This window comes from Magnolia sinica, chromosome 1 (assembly GCF_029962835.1).
Source record: "Magnolia sinica isolate HGM2019 chromosome 1, MsV1, whole genome shotgun sequence".
Classification (NCBI taxonomy): Eukaryota; Viridiplantae; Streptophyta; class Magnoliopsida; order Magnoliales; family Magnoliaceae; genus Magnolia; species Magnolia sinica.
In genome coordinates this window covers 16,981,138-17,002,474 of record NC_080573.1, presented here as the reverse complement: position 1 = coordinate 17,002,474, position 21,337 = coordinate 16,981,138, and the positions used below count along the sequence as shown (strand labels likewise).

The 21,337-nt window shown below is 37.1% G+C and overlaps 1 protein-coding gene across 1 annotated transcript in view; it reads right to left on the bottom strand.

Annotated features, from left to right (window-relative positions):
• The window catches only part of LOC131244322 (disease resistance RPP13-like protein 4), a 76,828-nt gene extending 55,975 nt beyond the window's left edge, over positions 1 to 20,853 (bottom strand). Inside the window, exon 1 of the mRNA XM_058243953.1 lies at positions 20,718 to 20,853. The gene's annotated coding sequence lies outside the window, so the exon portion shown is untranslated. The remainder of the gene's footprint in view (positions 1 to 20,717) is intronic.
• Between the last annotated feature and the right edge of the window lie 484 nt (positions 20,854 to 21,337).

The following is a 21,337-nucleotide window of genomic DNA, read 5'->3' as shown; positions in this document are numbered from 1 at the left end:
CCAAAAATGAAACAGATCTCAAACTAAAGTGGGCTGCATGACAGGAAAAAGTTGGTAGGAAAATGCCTACAATTAAAACCTCCCTGAGAGCCACTAATGTTTATATGCCATCCAAACCATTCATAAGGTCATTTCTATTGAGATGAACTGAAAATACGAAAATATTAGCTTGATCCACAATTTATGTGGTGCCATGAATGCTTCAATCATGGACACAGCACGGTTTCCTTTCCTGCAGCCCTTTGAGTTTTGAATCTGCCTTACTTTCCCGCTTATGTCGCAAAATGAACTCCAAAGATAGTAATTGACCAGAAGAATCCGCCAATGAGTAGGGCATTTGAGTCATTACAATGCTTTTCTAAATTATTTATTTATTTATTTCCTAAATGTGGAGCCCACCTGATGAGTTGCCTTACCTTCTTTTGTTATGGTAGCATATTCATATCATCATATGTACTATACATAAAGTGGGTGTCCTTTTAGGCATACCACTGCATAAGGAAATATTAACAAAACAAGGAAGTTGATAAGGCAGAGCCATTAGAATTGGAATGCGGCAGCGCCATCTCTCTACTGTACATGACTTATGGCCATGCATTAATGAAACTGTCCATCTATTAGGACCCATCACAGATCACACACACACACACACTAAATTTCTTCTCTTCTCACCAAATGTGAGCCATTAACCATTTCCTTTCACACCAATCAGATGGCTAGGATAATTCACTTTGTGTATTTCTGATCAGTTTCCATTCACAACAAGGGCAATTTAAACTAGCGTATTGAATCGACATCACTCCTCTCACTGTGTACTATGGAGAGATCTCTGTATCCTTATTCCAGTTCCACCAGGCTCTGCCATATCAACCACAGTAAAAGAAATGAAATATTGTCCAACTTGTTACTGCAGCAGGGATTTTGATAAGGTACTGTGGCCCCCTACTACAGTTACCATAGGTTTTTTTTTTTTTTTTGGTTTTGCTTGTTAGTACACACCCATGTCAGTACACACTCCATGTTAGCCACCCCCACTAGGGATCCATACCAAGACCATAGGGGGTTTTCCACAACTGAATTTCATCTTAAAGATGATATGAACAGATCAAGTTACGATGATATGCTAAAGGGCCATTTGAAGAAATTAAGCTTGTTTCTGATGACTGTGTATGAAGGAAAACATGGAATATGAAAGTAAATTTCTTTTTTAAAGACTCGTGAACAAAATTCAAGACTCAAAGGTTGAAAGCAGCATGTCCATGTGGTAGTTGTAAGAACATGAACGGTTCACATCAATCTAAGACAATACCTGAGCATTTTAGGACCAATAAAAATACACCCATCATGTCTACTTTCTATTAGTATTATTGCATGACTAAAAGCACAAGGGATGGAGATATTTATTAAATCAATGGGTGTATAAAAAATGGTGACTACCTACACATGTGGACATACAAAACATGAGTGGGATCTATGATGTTCACTGAGCAGCTAAGAATAGGTGAATGTATTTGAGCCAAAAAATGTTTTGCAAAGAGCATTAAGAGAATTGAAGGGAAATTATAAATAAATAAATAAATTTAAAAAAAAAAAAAAAATACCTTCGCCTTCTTCTAGGGTGGCATGCACAGCTTCAAAGGCAATGGGAGCGCTATGTGCACGTAATAGCATACCTCCTGACCATGAGCACATACATAACATCATCTTGTTATAAGATTTGAGAATTTAAAAATAATAATAATATTGTGAGAGATTCACTAGAGGTCATTAAATGGGTAATTTATGCTCCATGGGCCCCACAAGCACTTGCAGCTTCAAAGAGAGAGAGAGGGACCGCAGAGGTAGATAGAGCAGGATGGAAGAGTGGTTAGAGGCGTCGTCAAAAGAATTTAGTGGTGGTTTAGCAATTGGGAATTTTGATAATTATATCCTTTTCTAGTAATTAGATTCTTCAGAATTCCAGTATGTCAGTGTTGTAGTAACCTGACATTTGAATCCAATCCTTAATAATTTGAAAAGTAGGTTTTCAAAAGAATTATAAATGGCTTAAAATCATAAATTGAATTATGGCCATATTCTAAATTACCAAAAATGAAAGCTCTGGAATTAAATTTTAATTCAATGCGTTGAGAAAATCTTCAATACTTTGGCAGACTGTCATCATGAATAATCTGGCACTTAACTTATCTGATTAGATTATCTGACAATTAGATTGGCCAACATTTATTTCAATGATATATATATATATATATATATATAGAGGCATGCTCACCTACGCACCTACGCACGTGCGCACCTTTGCACATGTGTCAAGTGTGTCAAATCCGAAATGTCCATAAGATGCGGAATCCCATGAAACCTGAGGAGGTGAATTTTCACCCTGATCTAAGATTCCGATGGACCATAGCAAAGAGAAATTCTAATCAAGGAAAGAAACTGTTTTCATTTTTCATGGCCCACCGAAGTTTTGGTTCAAAGTAAAAATTGGAACCAAGGTATCTGATTAGATTATCTGACAATTAGATTGGCCAACATTTATATATATATATATATATATATATATATATAATGTCCTTATTGCAACAAACAAGTGTTACTTAAATCGGCTAGACCAATTTAATGTTTGGTCTATTACTTATAGAAACATTAGTCTCACAAAGTATAATTTGAGGTAATGCCATGTGTACCATTTCTAAATGCCCGTGTATCAAGTTTCAAACGTGGCTAGAGTATCAATTAATATGTAGCCCAGCAGAACATTAGTCCCATGTAAGGTCTTTCAAAAGTGTTAGTCTGATAATGGAGGTTTGCTAATTCGATCCACGTGTGTGGTTACCTGAAATATGTGTGACATCTGAGCTTTCTATCAGGTGCAATACAATGTATAGATGCTCAAATGAATGGTTAGAAGGAAAAAAAAAACCATTAGTTTCTTTTATATAAACAGAAAATCCAATAATTTTATCCAATGAAAAACTCACATCTCACACGTGTTTCAAATTTTGACGTGCACCCACGTGTTGGATGTGCACGGCTCTACATGCGCCTGAAATTAGAAGCTCTGAGAATAAAAAAGTAAATAAAAACAAAAGTCGCAGGGATTCATTCAGGAAGCGGATTGCGTACTGATTAAACTCTGTGGGTTCACCGTGATTTAAATATTTTATCTACTCGGTCCATCCATTTTAACAAATAATTTGAGGACTTGAGCCCAAAAATGAAATGTGTATAAATCTCAAGTGGACCTCACCATGGGAAACAGTGTGAATTGAAACTCTACCGTTGAAATTTTATGGAGCCCATAGAAGTTTTGGATGGAACTAATTTTTGTGTTTTCCCTTCATCCATGTCTGTATGATCTTATGAACAGATTGGATGACAAATAAACATCACTGTATACCCTAGAAATATTTCAATGGTAGAAGTCATTATTCCCACTGTTTCCTTTGGTGTGGTCCACTTAAGGTTTGGACATACTTATATTTTGGACTCAACCACTAAAATTAGAAAAAAGGATGGAAGGCATGGATAACCCACATAAATTCAAACTAGGCCCAACTGAGTTGACTCAGTACCATAAAAGAGAACTGAGTAACTCAGTACACAATCGGATTTCATTGAGTTTGAGTGGGTGATTCGGAAACTGACGGAGTCATAGCCAGCAGCGGACGTTCTCTGTGGGCCTTACCATGCTGTATATATTTTATCCACACCGTTCATTCATTTTTGTAGATCATTTTAGGGCAAGAATCCATAAATGAGGTACATCAAAATATGACGTGGATCACATGACATGAAACAGTGGTGATTGAATGCATATGGTTAAAAACGTCTTGAGGGCACGAAAGTTCCGAATGAAGTTGCTATTTGTGTTTTCCCTTCGTTCAGGTATGTGTGACTTAATCAACTGGTTTGATAGTGAATAAACATTACAGTGGGACTAGGAAAGTTTTTAATGGTGGCCGTTCAATCACCATTTTTTTCTAGACTGAACCGAGTTGAGTTAGCCAGACAGGCTCGATGACTGAGCCAAGCCGAGTTTGAGTTGGGGTTAGATAATGGTCGAGCCAAGCTCGACTGGTGTACACCTCTAGTTTCTAGCAAGCGCCATGTCGCTTCCTAGCTATTGGATCAGTTAATATCAGGTTTAGTGTAAGCACACACCGCTAGATCAAAGCCACATGTTACACAACCCTCTCTTTAAAATCCCCTTTGTGAACCAACTTAATAGTCATAATGAAAGATCTCAGTAGAATTCTAAGTTGGAGAATTTCTTAGTGACATTATGAAAATTTAAGGTTTTTCCTACAATATTGGAAATGTCTCACTCAAAATATGAACAAAAAAAAAAAGTATTTATTATAATTATTAAATAATTATAAAAATTGTAATATATAATTTGTTAAATTTTAAATAAATTTAACATTAATATGAAAATAATTTTACAGGATAACCACATAAGACAAAAGCTACCAATATTTAAAAAATCTTGCAACGTTATCATGATAATTAATTTACTCAATTTTTTTACTAAAATATGATTAGATATTCAAAATCTAGGCAACATTTATCATCCATATCATATATCATGGAGATGCAGCTATAAAAGGTTGAGATCTTTAACTAATATTAATTTGCCACATATGAGAAGATATTGCCCAAATAAATTCTAGCCACTATAATTAAGGCCTGTTAGGTTACCATTAAAGTTGTATTCATATTGAATTTTTTAAGCACATCTGCCAAATCAAAAGGTTTCCGATGGTTCACGTGTATATCTTAAACAACTGAGTACATGTTTGCCAGCATGGCATATTGGTACTAGATCCAATCCACTCATCACAGCGTAGATATTCTTAGCCAACTATCAGGTTGGTCCACTTTTCAGGTGTGCTTACAAAACAAATGGATGGTTGAATAAACTTAGATTTTCTCCGTCGAACTATTTTAAACATTGTGGCCCACATGCTAAACGTACGTTGTTAATTTTTCACGGAGAAAATGTAAAAGATAAGATTTACCTGATGGACGGCTTGGATTTTGTACCTGTCATCCATCACAGAGCTCTTGATACGGCATATATGATATGTCTTGTACACGCGTGGGGTCCTTTTTATTTGTGGTACATACCACTCCGGCTATGCCCCAAGATCACCTAAATTGAAAAGATAACTGCCCGGAAAAGCCTTTGTACGAATTTATGCTGTCTTCCGTCCATTTTGATGAAAAAAATATTAAAGGGTCAGGATTTTCAAATCAAGCTAGCTTTTTGGAATGTGCTCATCGGCTGTAAGAACCAACAGATAAATAATGTTGTTGATCACTGAAAAATCGGCCCCACTTCGTAAGTATGCAATTAATAACTAAATATAACATAAGATCGACCGTCCAATTCCTTAAAACCAGTGCAAGTAAGTCAAAATTAGTTTCATCATAACAAAATACCCGCATGGTTAATGGACACGCATTGGTTGAGTATAAACCGTTGAATGCTTTCCATTTCAAGGTCTGCGAGAGTATCAAAAGCTTTTTTCTCCTCGTCTTCCTCCTCGTTCTTTGTTCTGGAAGTCGAACAAAGGAGAAAGAGATTATATGCTATTGTTACATTCAAGGGCTCCATCATTCTCTATTGCTGCTCTGTGATCCTTCTGTTGAGCGGTACATCGAACTCCGGAGGTGCCGGACCGAACGATTCTTCACCACCCAGAAGGAATTCCAAGATACCCATATGTAAATCTTCTCAGAATCTCACCTTATTTTATTTTATTTTGAATTTGGTGTGTTTGGGGTAGTTTTGGCCTGATATTGGATTTTTCTATTATGAGATTCAAAGGCCAAAAGCAGTAGCCTTTTGTGAAATTTTCCGTTGGTATATCCTGTTTGTTGACATTCATTGTAGTGGATGATTTCCTTTTCCAACAATGTGGCTTCCCTTCTTCTTTTTTTTTTCATTTTGATTTTATTTGCTTCATGGCATTGATAGATCCTGCTTTCAGCAATGTGATTTCATTTTATATGAGTTTTGTATTTATATCTGCATTTGCATTAGTTTATTATAAATATTATTATTATTATTATTATTATTTGAATGCATATACATTAGCTTTGATTTTAACATATATCTGATTGGAATGAAAAATTAGGGCTGCTGTACAATGCTTGTTGGCATTTTATTGAGGTGGCCTACTTAACATTGATCTGAATTGTTTGTCTTCTGGGCCCCTCCATTGATGGGTGATATAAAAAAGATTTGCACATTGATCAATCCCAAAAGTCGAGCAATGAACATTTTCCATTTTCCTACTACATTGATGGTTCGTTGTACTCTCTTTTAACCATCCATTTGCATGCCAACAATTTGATGGATTGGACTGTCCACTGGGGTTTGTATCTGAGGGTATATTGGCCCCGGCTTATAAAAAAAAAAAAAAAAAAGAACAGAAAAAAGATATGATACAGGCATTGTATATGAATATCAGCATGTATCAGTTCATATTAGTCATTTTTTTAAAGCCCAAGAATCGGGGGGAAAATATCAGGATAAAAGGGGGAAATGAGATATTCAAGAATCTATCACTTTTTTCTGTGCATATATATATATATATATATATATATATATATATATATATATATATATATATATATATATATATATATATATAATTTTGGACATGCATATATAATGGTGCATCAAACTATTCTTTAATCAGAATGTTGTTTGTCAGTTTAACATGTTGTAAGTCAACCAATTGGGCCCCAATTGAACACAAATCAAGTACGATGTGGTGAATTAGTTCCCATTATATTGAAATAGAAGGAAAAAAAAAAAGAAGATGAAAACATCAAAAAAAAAAAAAAAAAAAAAAAAGAAAAAGAAAAAAGAAGTGAAAGTTTACCCATTTTTCGATTTTTCCCATAGTGGTCCATTCCGCTTCGAGTTGTTGAATCCCACTGAAATCATTTGTTTTGATCCTAAAATAAGTCTAGATCTAAACTAAAATGGCTTTCTAAGCTCCCTCCATGGTTTAAATGAAAAAAGAATCAGAAAAATGAATGAGATTTTGATTTTAAAAAATTAAAATTAAGCCTTTATATGTGTGCCAGAAAAATGAATGAGATTTGGTTCAAAAAAATAGAATTAAACCTTTATTGGTGTGACGTCCGTATTGGACCTGTATCGTTGCCAATACACCTCTATTGGTTGCTACGGGCCGATATAAAACATTTTAAAATAAGCTGGGCCGATTAGGTCCCATACCACATAGCCGTATTAGCCGATATGATTCCAATGTCGAAAACTAATTACAGCATCACCAATTCGAAGTGAGGCCCATCAAATATACCACTTGGCTCACTGAAAGTGTGAGACCTAACTTTAACGAAAGCTGACCGGAGAAAATGCTGTTAATTCAATGCCGAGTGTCATCAAGAAAACCCCTCTAAACCATTCTTGTGGAGTATGGTTTTTAATTACAAAAGGGCTTCCATCAATTTACGTCTCAGGTAATTGGGGCATTGATTGCTGAAGCCAGTCATGCTTTGAAACAAACTAAACTGATTTTTATTTAAATTTTGATTCAATTTTCAGACTCGAGGTTTAATCAGCAAGAGCTGCCAGCTTGCCAGCCAATACTATACAATGGGTAAGCTCCAACAGGATTCTTAATCTCTTCCCTAATGTTGGATACGCGTTTTGTAACCTCTTAATCTCATGAGTTTCTTGAGCACATCGGCAACATTTTATTGGGAATTTGTTCAATTGGTAGCCCTGCTTCGAGAACTCTGAAATCAGATAATCACACCACAATGTCCATGATTCTTCCAGGTGATCTCCACGTTCGTGCACATCAGCATCATCTGTCCCCTTCGATGTCGCTTCCCTGCTTTCTTCCCAGGATGTATGTTTGTGATTAACCAGTCATGTCACTGTCTGAAATGGGAAATGCTCAGGCAATTCATGGAATGCATGCAGCAGGCATTTGTTATAGATCCTAATTAATCATCAGGTGGATCCCACCTTGAACATGTCCTGGGCTAAAAATCAACATAGGCTCTCATCAGGTCGGCTGAGTATGTGAATAGAGACCACTGATAAAACTAAAAACCATCTACACATGTGAACCACCTGATGATGCCTGTATCTCTCACACCTGTGTCACTCTGGTATGTGTGCTCGAAATGCACTGTAGCACTTCTCATATGAAATTTAATGATTTTGGTTCTTGTCTGTCTTCTATAGTCTGTATTCTGCTGAATATTCAGTTTTCACTTTCAGGATGTTGAAATCATTGACCCGTATGAGAGACTGCATACCGGAGAGCTCAAGAGGCAATATGCTCGCATTTATAAAGGATCCGAAAACAGACAACCTGCAAAAGGATAGTAACAATAAGATCAGGTGAGATTGCAACTTTAAATGAGAATACTATCTTTTGCATTCTCATGATGTTTTTAACCAGGGCCCACCAGAATTTAACCCATTACCCTCCAAATCTTAATCACAAATTGTAGTATATATGGTATAGTGCTTAGAATGGGATCGGATTTCAAATAAGAAAACCCTCTGAAGTAAAACTGCAGTTACCATAGAATGCAGGAAGTGATGCAAGAAATGTCTCATGACTCTCGTCTACAACTTGTATAGTTGCACTTACACAAAATATGTGAAACAAAGCCCAATGCTGCCATTTGATGCAGGTACCAAAACGCATGAAGCAGCCTATTTATGTGTATTATCAGCTTGATACTTCTACCGAAATCATCGCAGGTATGCATCCCCCATTTTCACTTCTAGTACTGTTTGATTTTGATGTCTGATTTATAGATTCGTTCTAGGCACTTTGGAACCGAACTCTGAACTCGGATGAGGGCACGTCTGGCTGTCTAAAACAGATACAAATGTCAAGATGCCGGGGACACCAGAGAACCAACATCGTCACATACATGTACAGATATATAATGACATTGAACAAGAAATGTATTTTTATGTAATGTGTACTTTATAGTGGATAAGATAAAGAAAAAAAAATGCATCTAAATGACCTGAAATACATTAGATCTATACAAGTAGTAAAGGAATACAGCTCAAGTACAAGAATAAAACATACATTATCATTGTCTCATTGGTGGATCTGACACATTCATGGGACTTGGCATGTCAATTCTTTAGAAAACGGAGTGTCCTTTTTACATGCTATTTACAACTTTGATCATACGAAATCGGGTAATTTTTCAAGGAGTTGGATTTGTTGGTGTTAATTTGACTTTGCATAATACTATTCCCTTTTGATTTCCATGGTATCAAAAAGTGGTAACATTACAGCTATAAAAACCTTTATGTGAAGGAAACATTCACCCCTTTATGTGATAGGAGTTGAATCAGTTTATTATGAAAAAAAAGGGGGCCATCTTGGCATTGTTACAGGACTGATACGCTGTTGTTACAGGCTAATACGACCATTTAGGCCCGTTTGAAAATTTTTATTTCCAACTATTCTCTCTTTTTCTGCTTCTTTATTCTTTTCAACCACGAAGGGAGCTTAAAAACTAAGTTCGAAATAGATGCAGGCCCAGGGAGTGGGATGATTTGAGAAATTTTGGAAGTCAAGGGTAAACTGTCTTTTTTTTCTTTTTCTTTCCATCTTCATTTTGTTGTACTTAAATGTAATGGGCCCTAAATAATCCCCCAAATCATGCTAGACTTGTGTTTGATTGGGGCCTATTTGGTCAACTTTCAGCAGGACAAGTGAACACTGCTCAACAGACAACATTCTTACCAAAGAATGGTCCGCTGCAACATCAAACACATGTCCAAAACTAAAAAATAAAATTAAAATTTTTTTAAAAAAAAAGAAGAAGAAGAAGGAAGAGAATACATATTTGGAAGCATCACATCTTTTTAGAAGTTTACCAATAATTTTCATGTTTATTTTATTTTATCTTATTTACGAAAGAAGAAAGTTTTGGCTGTTAAGGGCCTATAATGGCTGGCCAGAAAGCTGGTAGATATAGTTTTGTAAGACCTTGGTGATTTCCTGAAAAAATGGTATATCGTATTTGGAAGCCGAGGTCTATTCGTGCACCCCAACTTGATTATGACTTTGTAATTCAGTTATGTCAAGAGCAGAAGTGATGAGCAGCTGCAGAAGCCCAGGAAACAGAATTCCACTAGCACCTGTGAACCCAAAGACACCACAGCAGGTGGATCTCTGATTATTCCTTGTGGTTTCATAGCTTGGAGTTTGTTCCATGACACATACAGTTTGACTTGTGGCAGCCAGGCATTGCTCTGAACAAAAAGGATATTTCCTGGGTATGTGACAGGGACTGAAGGTTTGATGATGGTGTCTTTGCTAAGAACTTCCAAAATGGGACTCTGGTCGGTATGGAAAACTAAACCCAACTTCCATTCTGTGTTTACAATGAAAGAGACAAAAATGAATCTGTCAAGACTCAAAGGGAACTCAAAATTAGTTAAAATAAAAGAAAGAAAGAAAGGTTTTAAAAAAAAAAAAAAGACAGTCAAGAAAAAAAATCGACTTGACAATTCTTTAAAAAACTCGATGAAATTTGATTAAATTCACCAAGATTCAACAATATTAACATATTTAAATAATAAATATTATTGAAAAACTTGAGAAAAAAATTGTTCCCTATGGTATTGACCACCTAAGCTATTTTTTGCCTGAGTTTTGGTAGGGCAGATTAACTGATTCACAGTTTAGATTGAACACACAACACTTGGGCATAAAAGCTCAAATGTATTGGAATTACCATACATTCAAACATATGTGAACAATACCTAGAGACAATTACGTGGAATGGCAAAAATGGAATTGAGATTGAAGTTGCAGTGATGCAGATCAAAGAGACAAACTAGAAAATTGAGTTTGATTTCTCTGTTGTGACTCAGGATCCAATGTCTACATTTGGGGTGCTTATATTTGGCATTGGTGGACTAGAGCATCCATCTCGTATGAAGAAATATTATTTTGAGACTAAAATGTCATTTACTCACATAAGATCGCCCATAACAAGGCACTCATCTGTGGAATCTAATGAATGAAAGCAAGTTTGGCAAATTAAGGCAATCTAGGTAAAAAGGTACATCAGGGTAAGTTGCAGCAACTTAAGGAAAATTTGGATAAATTAGAGCGAGTGAGGATGAATTAGGGAAAATTGTGCAAAATTTCGGTAAATGAGGGGTTATCAAGCTTGCTTGATCAATATTAATATGTTAATCCATGATAACAAGTCCACCCAAAACCACACACGTAATTCACAGTGCTTGTCGGACCTTTAGGCATCCTCAGACTCCTATACAACCCAATTAATTATTGGGCTCCCTTTGTAAACTTGTGTTCATGTCCAACCCAATTAGCTATTGGGCTTAAAAGTTAGGACCTGTTTGGCAGACACCTAAAAATGAGTTAAATCTCATTTTAGTTAATAACAGATGTGTTTTTAGAGATCTAGATCTCTAGTACATAAGTTCTATTAACATGAACTCATGAACTCATTATATATATACTAGAAACCAAGATCTAATGTAAAATTAGAGCTTACTAAACTCGATTTGCTAGACTTCAAGCTCAACCTATATCCAATCCAAATGAACTTAGGACCCAAATATTCCGAGGACAAGTTGCAAGATATGTGCTCTCTCTCTCTCTCTCTCTCTCTCTCTCTCTCTCTCTCTCTCTCTCTCTCTAAGGGAGTTATTTCATACGTTGGCATGTGTTGGTCAATATACAGGCAGTAGAATTTTATTTTTATTTTTTTTGAAAAACGGATTCTCTGTTTCATATCATTCACAAAAATTACAGCCAAATACAGATTTCGGGCTTCTGCCAGGATAAAGCAGGCAGTAGAAAGTTGAACACATGGCATGTGTTAACTCTTGTTAAACCATCTAAATTGTGGACCCAAATTCCCAACATCTGGTCATTGGACGCTTGTTTGGTCAATTCAGATCTCTGTCTATTTCACATTTCAACTGTTCAATAAATGTGGATAGTTCTAGTCCACGAAAAACCAACCAAAATTTTCTTTTAATATTAGAGACGAATAACTGGAATATGGTAGCAAGGTGGTGTGCATTGTAGGGTGATGTGCCAATTGGGTCCTTTATTAAAAGCCGCACCTACTAGACTTCTGTCCATTCATTTGGTGGACATCAAAGCAATGGTAGAAAACTAAAATAGTTAATTGTGAAATTATCTTTGGAGTAAATTGTAAAGAAGTAATGAATATAACTATCAATAGGTTTAATTTTTGAAGTATGAGCCAGCCACACTAGAGTCCAGTAGTTGGATGGACCCAGTTGTATAATTCCGTGTTCCATGTGGGGTGAGAAGATCCCCACATGCTTTTGAATAGTGCAAATCATACCTGGTCCTTGACCTGGGTCCAACCCAATGGACTCCAAATGCACCTCTAGCTGAGCAGGACCAGGTCTGCCACTGGTCACTGGGTCACTCAAAACTCGGCCTAGTCAACTGAGTCACTTGGTAACTTGAGGACACAAGATACTCGGTTTTGATTACTCAAACTGAGCTACCCAGATGCATGAAAGAGCTTTTTAATAAAATCATGAGGAGAGAGACTTTGATTTCCTTTTGCCGTAGGAAAGGATGTGATGAGGTTGATCACCGTCTTCCTTAGGGATAACTACTACAAATCCCCAGAGTTTCTTTGGACTCCTCACAAACATTCCTCAAATCCATGAGAGATGAAAATAGAAATAATTTCTAATAATTCGAAAATAATTAATTGATGATAAAAAAAAATGGAATTACAGTTATTTAACAAACCTAGGACGGAGTTTCAGACTCAACTCCAACTCAAACGCCCTAAAAACGTGACTTACTATAAATAGTAAACTTACTATTTATAGATGGTCATGATTCCTACTAGACTTCATGGTTTTCGGCCAAAAATAGTAAGTGTCTAATTTGGCCTAACCACGTTATTCTCCTAATTTTTCTAAGCCCTTTTCATGTTGGGCATGATTCCTAAAACTCAAAGGATCAAAAGTTATGATGGAACTAAAACTTACTATGTATAGTAAAATTGGAAATAAAATGGACTTTCGACCATCTATCTGATTGAATATCGCAAATCCGGTGTGGGTAATCCGGCATAGACGTGTTGGTTGGCTAAAGTAGCTTCTCCTACCCCAAAATCATATAATATGTCGAAAAACTCATTTCGGTTTGTGATATACAGCTGTTTTAAGGTTCCGACGGTCCTAATCATCTCCGCCTCCGATCAGGCCTTCTCTGGTCCATCTTGGCCATGAAAGTGTCCGCGACCCGCTCTACATCACGTTTTAATCCATTCATTTTAAATTTATAAAATGTTTGGTTTTTGAGATATGGTTCATTCAATCTATGTACCTGTTGCAATCTCCACACATTTAGGAATGCCAAAGGGACTGTGCCAGATGATCTGGCTTTCAGATTAGGCCTGACATGAGTCAGGAGTGAGCTTGGTTAATGAGAACATGGTTAGGAATGCCAAAGGGACTGTGCCAGATGATCTGGCTTTCAGATTAGGCCTGACATGAGTCAGGAGTGAGCTTGGTTAATGAGAACATGGTTAGGGCTCAGGCCTGATCATGAAATTAACCCAATCTGCCAAGTATTGGTCCCACAAGGGTGAAAGCATGTGATTTTGTGGGCCCTACAAGGTGTAAGTAGTCAGGTCAAAAATTCACCATTTATGTCTGAGGATATGTTAATGAGCCAAAGAGTTGGTCTAGTTTCAATAACCATAATGGTCGGGCTACACATGGCTAATTAGGTTTATTAATTTAAGAAGCTTCCACACGGTTCCAGTGCCATGGCAACCAGGGACGTTGCCTACCTATTTTGGCCTATATGGTGCCCGACTGGCACAACCTTACATGCTGTGTACCCAGCACAAAAAGTAAGCCAATCTGCAAATCAGGTGGGCCACACCCATGGTGCAGGTGTTGATTGATCACATGGAAATCAATCTCAAGGTTGGTTCGTACATGTATTCTGCCTAAGTGTATTTTCAGAGGTTGGTTCGTACATGTATTCTGCCTAAGTGTATTTTCATGTCTGACAGTAATGATGGGAGGAGAAACTTAGTTCCATTGCAAATGACATGTCAGGAGGTGCGCCCACAGCCTATTGGTATCAATAGAAAGAAACATTCAAGAGAGATTCATAGCCCCAACCTTAAAGAAATTGATAATCAAATGGTATTTTCCATGAAGACTTACTGTATACAACGATAGCATTGAATGGTGTAAGAGGTGGGATGGGGGCATTTGCCACCATAGAGAATCAGCAAGACCATTTGCTCATGTGTATGAGGACAAACGGTGAGTATTGCCATGTGTTTCAAGAATGGTTTTGAATTTCCTGTATTCACCACTATCATGAGTTTGAATATTTTTTATTATGCACTCAAAGATATTCTCAATATTCAATTTAAATATTTAAAAAATACTATATAAATCTACTAACATCATCAATGAAATGTATCTTATAATGAAACCTTGAATAGATGACAAGGGAGTATGTCTGTCCCCACATCAGAAAATGTTAATTACAAAGGTCAATTGGCTACAAATATACATATTATAAAGAGAAAGTTTTAAGTCTTTTGCCCATCTGACAGGAAGAACAAGAGTTTGCAATTTTATTAATGGAGATTGCAAGTGAAAAGGAAGAAACAGCCACATGATGAACTGTACACATTGTTGGATGATGGGTTGCCTCCAGATGATATAAATTGCCTTTGCTGGAGCTACTCAGATGAAATCTCTTGTATCTCTGGTCCTTCATAAAGAAAGCAGTTGGATTAAACTCAAAAGTGAAACAAACACCAAGTTATAACTATTGTACCAAACACCAAATATCCATTTTCAGCACAACTGTAATCATTATAAACCCAATTAATGGTAAATAAATAGGTTGTGCATCTACATATGATGTGTATCATGGCATGTGTATGGCATGAAAACTGTCCCGTAGGGTCACACCCCCACTGTGAAATAGGGTGCCTTAAAAGACAGAACAATCCAATCAATAGGTGGGCTACACCATACAGAACAATGGACAACTGCCCAAAAACCTTTTGGGGCCACTCGATAGTTGGACTGGCCAGATATTTAAAGGTGTCCTGTTATAATGGTGGGGTAATCCACTGGAGGATGGGTTATAATTGCAATCACCTCATTGGCATTTCCATCATCCATTCAAACTGTTCATCAGGGCTAGTGAAACTCTTCAAGGCTTCCTTGAAAAATTAGACTAATTGATGATTAATGTAGAACAAGTGACATAACTTCATGGACAGCCATGATCAAAAGAAATCATGCAGGAAAGCTCGATCTAAGGCAAAAATAGCCTAAACCTGAACTGTAACTTCTGGTAGCTGCAACTTCATAAATTGATTATCGGATTCATGTATATAAAATGGTTGAAATGCTATCAACGAGCCTTAGGAAATGAGAATTGACAAAGTCAGCTGACTACAAAGAAATTTTAATACTTGGTATTTCACCGGCTTCATCAAATCTGATTCTATTAAATGAACACACTTGAGACTGTCCATCTAGTATGAACCATCCAAAAAATTTGTTTGACAAACCGAGCCTAAAAGTCTTCTCCTCCCCTCCAAAATGTGGGCCACGAACCCTTTTTCTCCCACCATTGGTTTGGAATCTACTATCTGGGTATTTCTAACCATTGAGTCCAGATCCTTTGCTTGCCACACACAGTAGTTTTCTTTTCATTAAAATGTAATTGGGCCACATCATAACAAACTGCATTTAATGCAGCAGTGCTTGTAATGCCAGCGACGATCCGGAAAAACAAGAAATGCTTGTCAGTGATAAGCAGAGGATCCGGATTCATCAACCATAGTAAAAAAAATAAAATAAAAGAAATATCATCTGGCATGTTACCACAATGAGGATTTTGATAGGGTACTGTGGAACCCTACCACATTTACCATATAAGAGTTTTTCACCCCTAGATTACATCCTAGACGATGATATGAAATTTCTGGATCATGTGCTACAAGGGCCATTTGAAGAAAATCTGCTTCAGATGATTGTGAATGAAGAGGAAAATGAAATATTGAAAAGTTAAATTTTTAATGAGTCATGTTCAATTCAAGATTCACAGGTTAGATGATGATGGATGAGTACAAAAAAAGTTGCATAGCTGTATATAATAGTAGTATGAATAGGAATGGTTCAAATCAATCTAAAAAAGTATCCTGACCATTGCCACCACCTATAAAAATACACCCATCATGACTATTTCTATTAGTTTTATTCTATGACTAAAAGCAGAACGGATGGGGGAATACAAAAATGGTGATTTGGTACACGTGTGGACATGCAAAACATGTGCGGAATCTGTGATATTCATGGAGCAGTTAAGATGAGGTGAATGTTTTGGAGATATAAATGTCATGAAAAGAGCATGTGAGCAACAATTACAAAAGGAAAAAGAAAAATACCTTCTTTTTTTTCTTCGGTGGCAGATGGAACTTCAGAGAGGATGGGACCACTATGTGCGTGTGAAATTAGTAAACCTCCTAACCACAGGACGTAGCATATGTCATCTTATTACAAGATTTGAGAATGATAAAAATAAAAAAATTGTAAAGGATTCATGAGAGGTCATTGAATGGGTAATTCGTGGCACACTTGCAACACGGCACACATGTGAGAAAGATTTACGCTATTTGTTAGGTGAGGCATCCCATGAGAGGTCAACGACCCAAAATGTTAGGGTCGTCCCCTGCTCATGTGGGTCACCCATGTACGAGTAAAAAATGAACGGTGCTCTGTGGGCCCCATGATGATGAATGTGTCCATTTGATTATTTGGTATTGTCCTATTCATTCCCTTATAGGGCATCAATAGTTCGTCTTTTCACAATCCATGCTAGAGAAAGTGTTGCTGGACGAGGATTTCCTGTGAAAGCACTTCCTGCATTGAGATGCTAGTTGTGGCCCACTGTGATTTTGTGAGAAATTCACTGTCTATCTGTTTTTCCATATCATTTTATGATGAGACCAAAAATTAGATGGATCCAAAACTCAAGTGGCCATGCGAGAGGGAAAACTAGTAATTATTTTCATATTCACAATCCACTTGTATATATAGCATTTGAGTTTTTCAAATTAAACTGCCCAAATTAAGTGTACTAGTTAGATTATGATAAATATAATTTTAAGCTTATCTTATTATCTGACTATCGGATTGGTGAAATTTACCGGACAATTAAAATTAAATATAAATAAATTCAAATAATTCTATTTTAACTAGCAAGTGTTGCTGAATTAGAGGTTAAGTTCGCTGGACCAATTTGGTTTTTGGCACATGAACCTGTTATCAAATCACTCAATGAGGAATATACTATGGGATGCACTCCATGGCAGAAAGTTCCTTTGATTAGAAGCTAAGTGGGGCCTACCTTGATGTTTGTGAGAAATAAACCATGTCCAACAATTTTGGAAGCTTATGTTAGGACATGAGCCCAAAAATGAGACAGCTCCGAAACTCAAGTGGGCTGCATGAGAGGAAGTGAGTAGGGAAATGCTTACAGTTGAAACCTCCCTGAGGTCCACCATGATGTTTATATGCCATCTAAACCATTCATAAGTTCATTCCTACTAGCTTGATCCACAATTTATGTGGTGCCATGAATGTTTTAATTATGGACATGGCACGGTTTCCTTTCCCATGAGCCCCTTGAGTTTTGGAATCTGCCTTTATTTATGGGCTCATGTCCTAACATGAACACTCAAAAGATAGTAATTGACTAGAAGAATCCGCCAATGAGTAGGGCATCTGAGTCATTACTATGCTTTTCTAAATCATTTATTTATTTATTTCCTAAATGTGCGTGGAGCACACCTAATGAGTTGCCCTACCTTCTTTTGTTATGGTCGCACATCCGCACCATCATATGTACCATACATAAAGTGGGTGTTAACAAAACAAGAAAGTTGATAAGGTTGAGCCATTAGAAGCAGAACGTGGCAGCAGCCATCTCTCTACTGTACATGTTTTATGGCCATGCATTAATGAGACTGTCCATCTAGTAGGAACCATCACACACACACACATATATATATAAGACAAACGGAGCCTAAATTTCTTCTCTTCTCACCAAATGTGAGCAATTAACCATTTCTTTCCACTCCAACCAGATGTCTAGGATCATTCAATTTATGTATTTCTAATCATTTTCCATCCACTACAGGGGCAATTTAAACGAACGAATTGAATTGACATATCACCGCTCTCATGTGCAATATGATGAGGTCTCTGTATCCTATTCCAGTTCCACCAGCCCTGCCGTATCAACTACAGTAAAAGAAATGAAATATTGTCCAACTTGTTACGGCAGCAAGAGTTTTGATAGGGTACTGTGGCCCCCTACTACAGTCACCATAGGGTGTTTTCCACAACTGAATTCCATCTTAGAGATGATACGAAACGATCAAGTTCCGATGATATGTTAAAGGGCCATTTGAAGAAAGTTTGTTTCGGATAACTGTGTATGAAGAGAAACATGGAATATGAAAATATTTTTTATTTTTTATTTTTTCAAATTAAAGATTCAAAAGGTTAGGATCATTAATGATGCATGATTACAAGAAAGCAGCATGTCCATGTGGTAGTTAAAAGAACATGAACGGTTCACTATTGTACCAAACACCAAATAACCATTTTCAGCACAACTGTATTCATTATAAAATAGACATACCGAGCCAACACTATCCACATTGTATTATGATGTGAATCAAATGGACTTAAAGAGAACGTGTCAAACCCAATTAACGGTAAATAAATAGGTTGTGCATCTACATATGAGGTTTATCATGGCATGTGTATTGCATGAAAACTGTCCTGTACGGTCACATCCCCACTGTGAAATAGGATGCCTTAAAAGACAAGAAGGCTTACCTGATTCGAACAACCTCAAATCTCACCCTTACTTCACACCTTTGAAACCTTAGAATTATTTAGAAACCCTTAGAATACATCTCAATCCCTTTTACACCCATATTTATAGCCTATGGGAGAATCTAAAACAAAATCGGAAACAAATTTTGCTGATCGAGCGGATCTACAAACTTTGCACAAAACGTTTGATGTCATCGAACGTCCTTCAATGTCATCTAAACTTATCCTTCGATGGCATTGAAGTCGGGTCGATAGCATTGAACTAACACTCAAACTGTCTAAAGACAAAATCTGATTTTCCGTCAAAGGTTCAATCAAACATCCATCGATGGCATCTAAAAAAGTGCCCAGATAGGTCAACGACCAACTGGAGAAAATCTAGAAAATCTCGATGTGATCGAGCACTGTTCATCCAAGGTGACATTGAACATACTGGCAATAGCATCGATAGACCCTGTATCTAACTAGATTTAAAACATCAAGTACAACACTTAAATTCTTGACTAAAGAATTTAGGGGGAAAGCCAGCTGTCCGAAGGAGAGTGGATTAGGTGAGGCTGGAATCATGCAAGACAGTGCGACCCTTGCCGTGGGGTTAGGGTGAGGCCACCTTAAGGTATGTATTATGTATCCTTGCCGTCCATTCATTTTTCCCGATAAATTTAAAGCATTATCTAAAAAATTAAACAGATTCAATTATCAGGTGAACCATACCATAGGAAACTGTGTTTATTTGACCGTTAATGGGACACACGTTTTGTATTAAGCTGATTTTTTTTCCTTCGTACAGGGCCTATGTAACCTTATCAACATATTGGAAAGTAAATAAATTAAAAAAAAAAAAAAAAAAAACGTTAAAGTGTGCCCCACGAAGATTTTAATGGTAGAGCGTTCAACCACCACTCTTTCTTCTAATAATGTCCACCTAATAATTGGATCTGCTTCATTTATGGGATAATGTCCTAAAATGATCTGAAAAAATGGATGGACGGCGTGGATACATAAGACATGTATCAAGGTGGGCCATCTTGCGTGAGACCGGGTCTCAACTAATCCGCTCTCGTCCGATTAGGGGATCCACATAGATCCGTATATCCCTGTTTTTAGCCCACCTTGATGTATATGTCTTACATCCAGGCCGTTCATCCGTTTTTCCATATCATTTTAGGAAGCGGTCAAAACTGATGAGTATGCCTTAAGTCCGTTTCAGATGCGGTTTGGCTAGTAACGCTGCCTCTAGCTACTTGGCTAGTGATTGGTGCTCCGTGGGCCTTATCATGATATATGTGTTTGATCGACGCCGTCCATCTATTTTTACAGATCATTTGATCGCTTGATCCAAAAAGCAAGACAGTTCTAAATCTCAGGTGGACCACACCGTAGGAAACCAATAATTACGATTAACTGTCTACCATTAAAAACCTTAGGTCATACCGACATGGATGAAAGGAAAAAGCTAATATCAGCTTATCCAAATACTTTTATAGCTTCCAAGAAGTTTTTAATGGTGGCCATTCAATCAACACTGATCCAAGTCAGTTTTGGGCTCACACAATAAAATGATCTGGAAAAATGGATGGACAGTATGGATGAAACACATACATCATGATAGGGCCCACAGAGCACCATCTGCGTCCCTCCCCGGGAAGAGGGGCGCGGCCACCGTAGTGGGTGAATCCCTGTTTCTGGGGAGCAATGTGATGTTAATACATATGCCTTCGTATTATTAAAATGGTAGAATGAAGCGTACCGGAATGAATGGAGAGACAGAGAGAAAATGGCTTCTGCGATCAGCGGTAGACAGAGATTGGAAATGAGGAAGGCAAGCTGATGGTTGGATATTATCTTTCAAATGAATTAGAGCCACTCATGTGTACTGACATTTAGATAGAGGACAACGCAAGCTGAGTCATACGTGCAATGACCTTTCCCATTACCACTGTAAGCTGATTGCGTCCGATCCCTCGCTCGGACAATAAGCCGTCCGAGTAGGTCTGTGTGGAGCCACAGTGATGTATTTGTTTATCCATGCCGTTCATATCTATTCTGAGATCATGTTAAGGTATTAGCCTAAAAATGAGGCAGATCCAACGCTCTTGTGGACCATATTAGAGATGATTCTGACATTTAATACAACATGAATTAATGTTTTGTGCAATTAATGCAACTAAGTTCACTATTTGGTGTGGTCAACTAGAGCGTTGGATCTGCCTAATATTTTAGCCTATACCATAATATGATCTTAGAGAAGAAATGAACAACGTGGATACACAGATACATTATCGTAGGCCGTCACACATATATGGTCAGACGGCTTACTGTCCAACAGATGTCGGACACAAGCATTTTCCTTTACCATTACCATTCAAC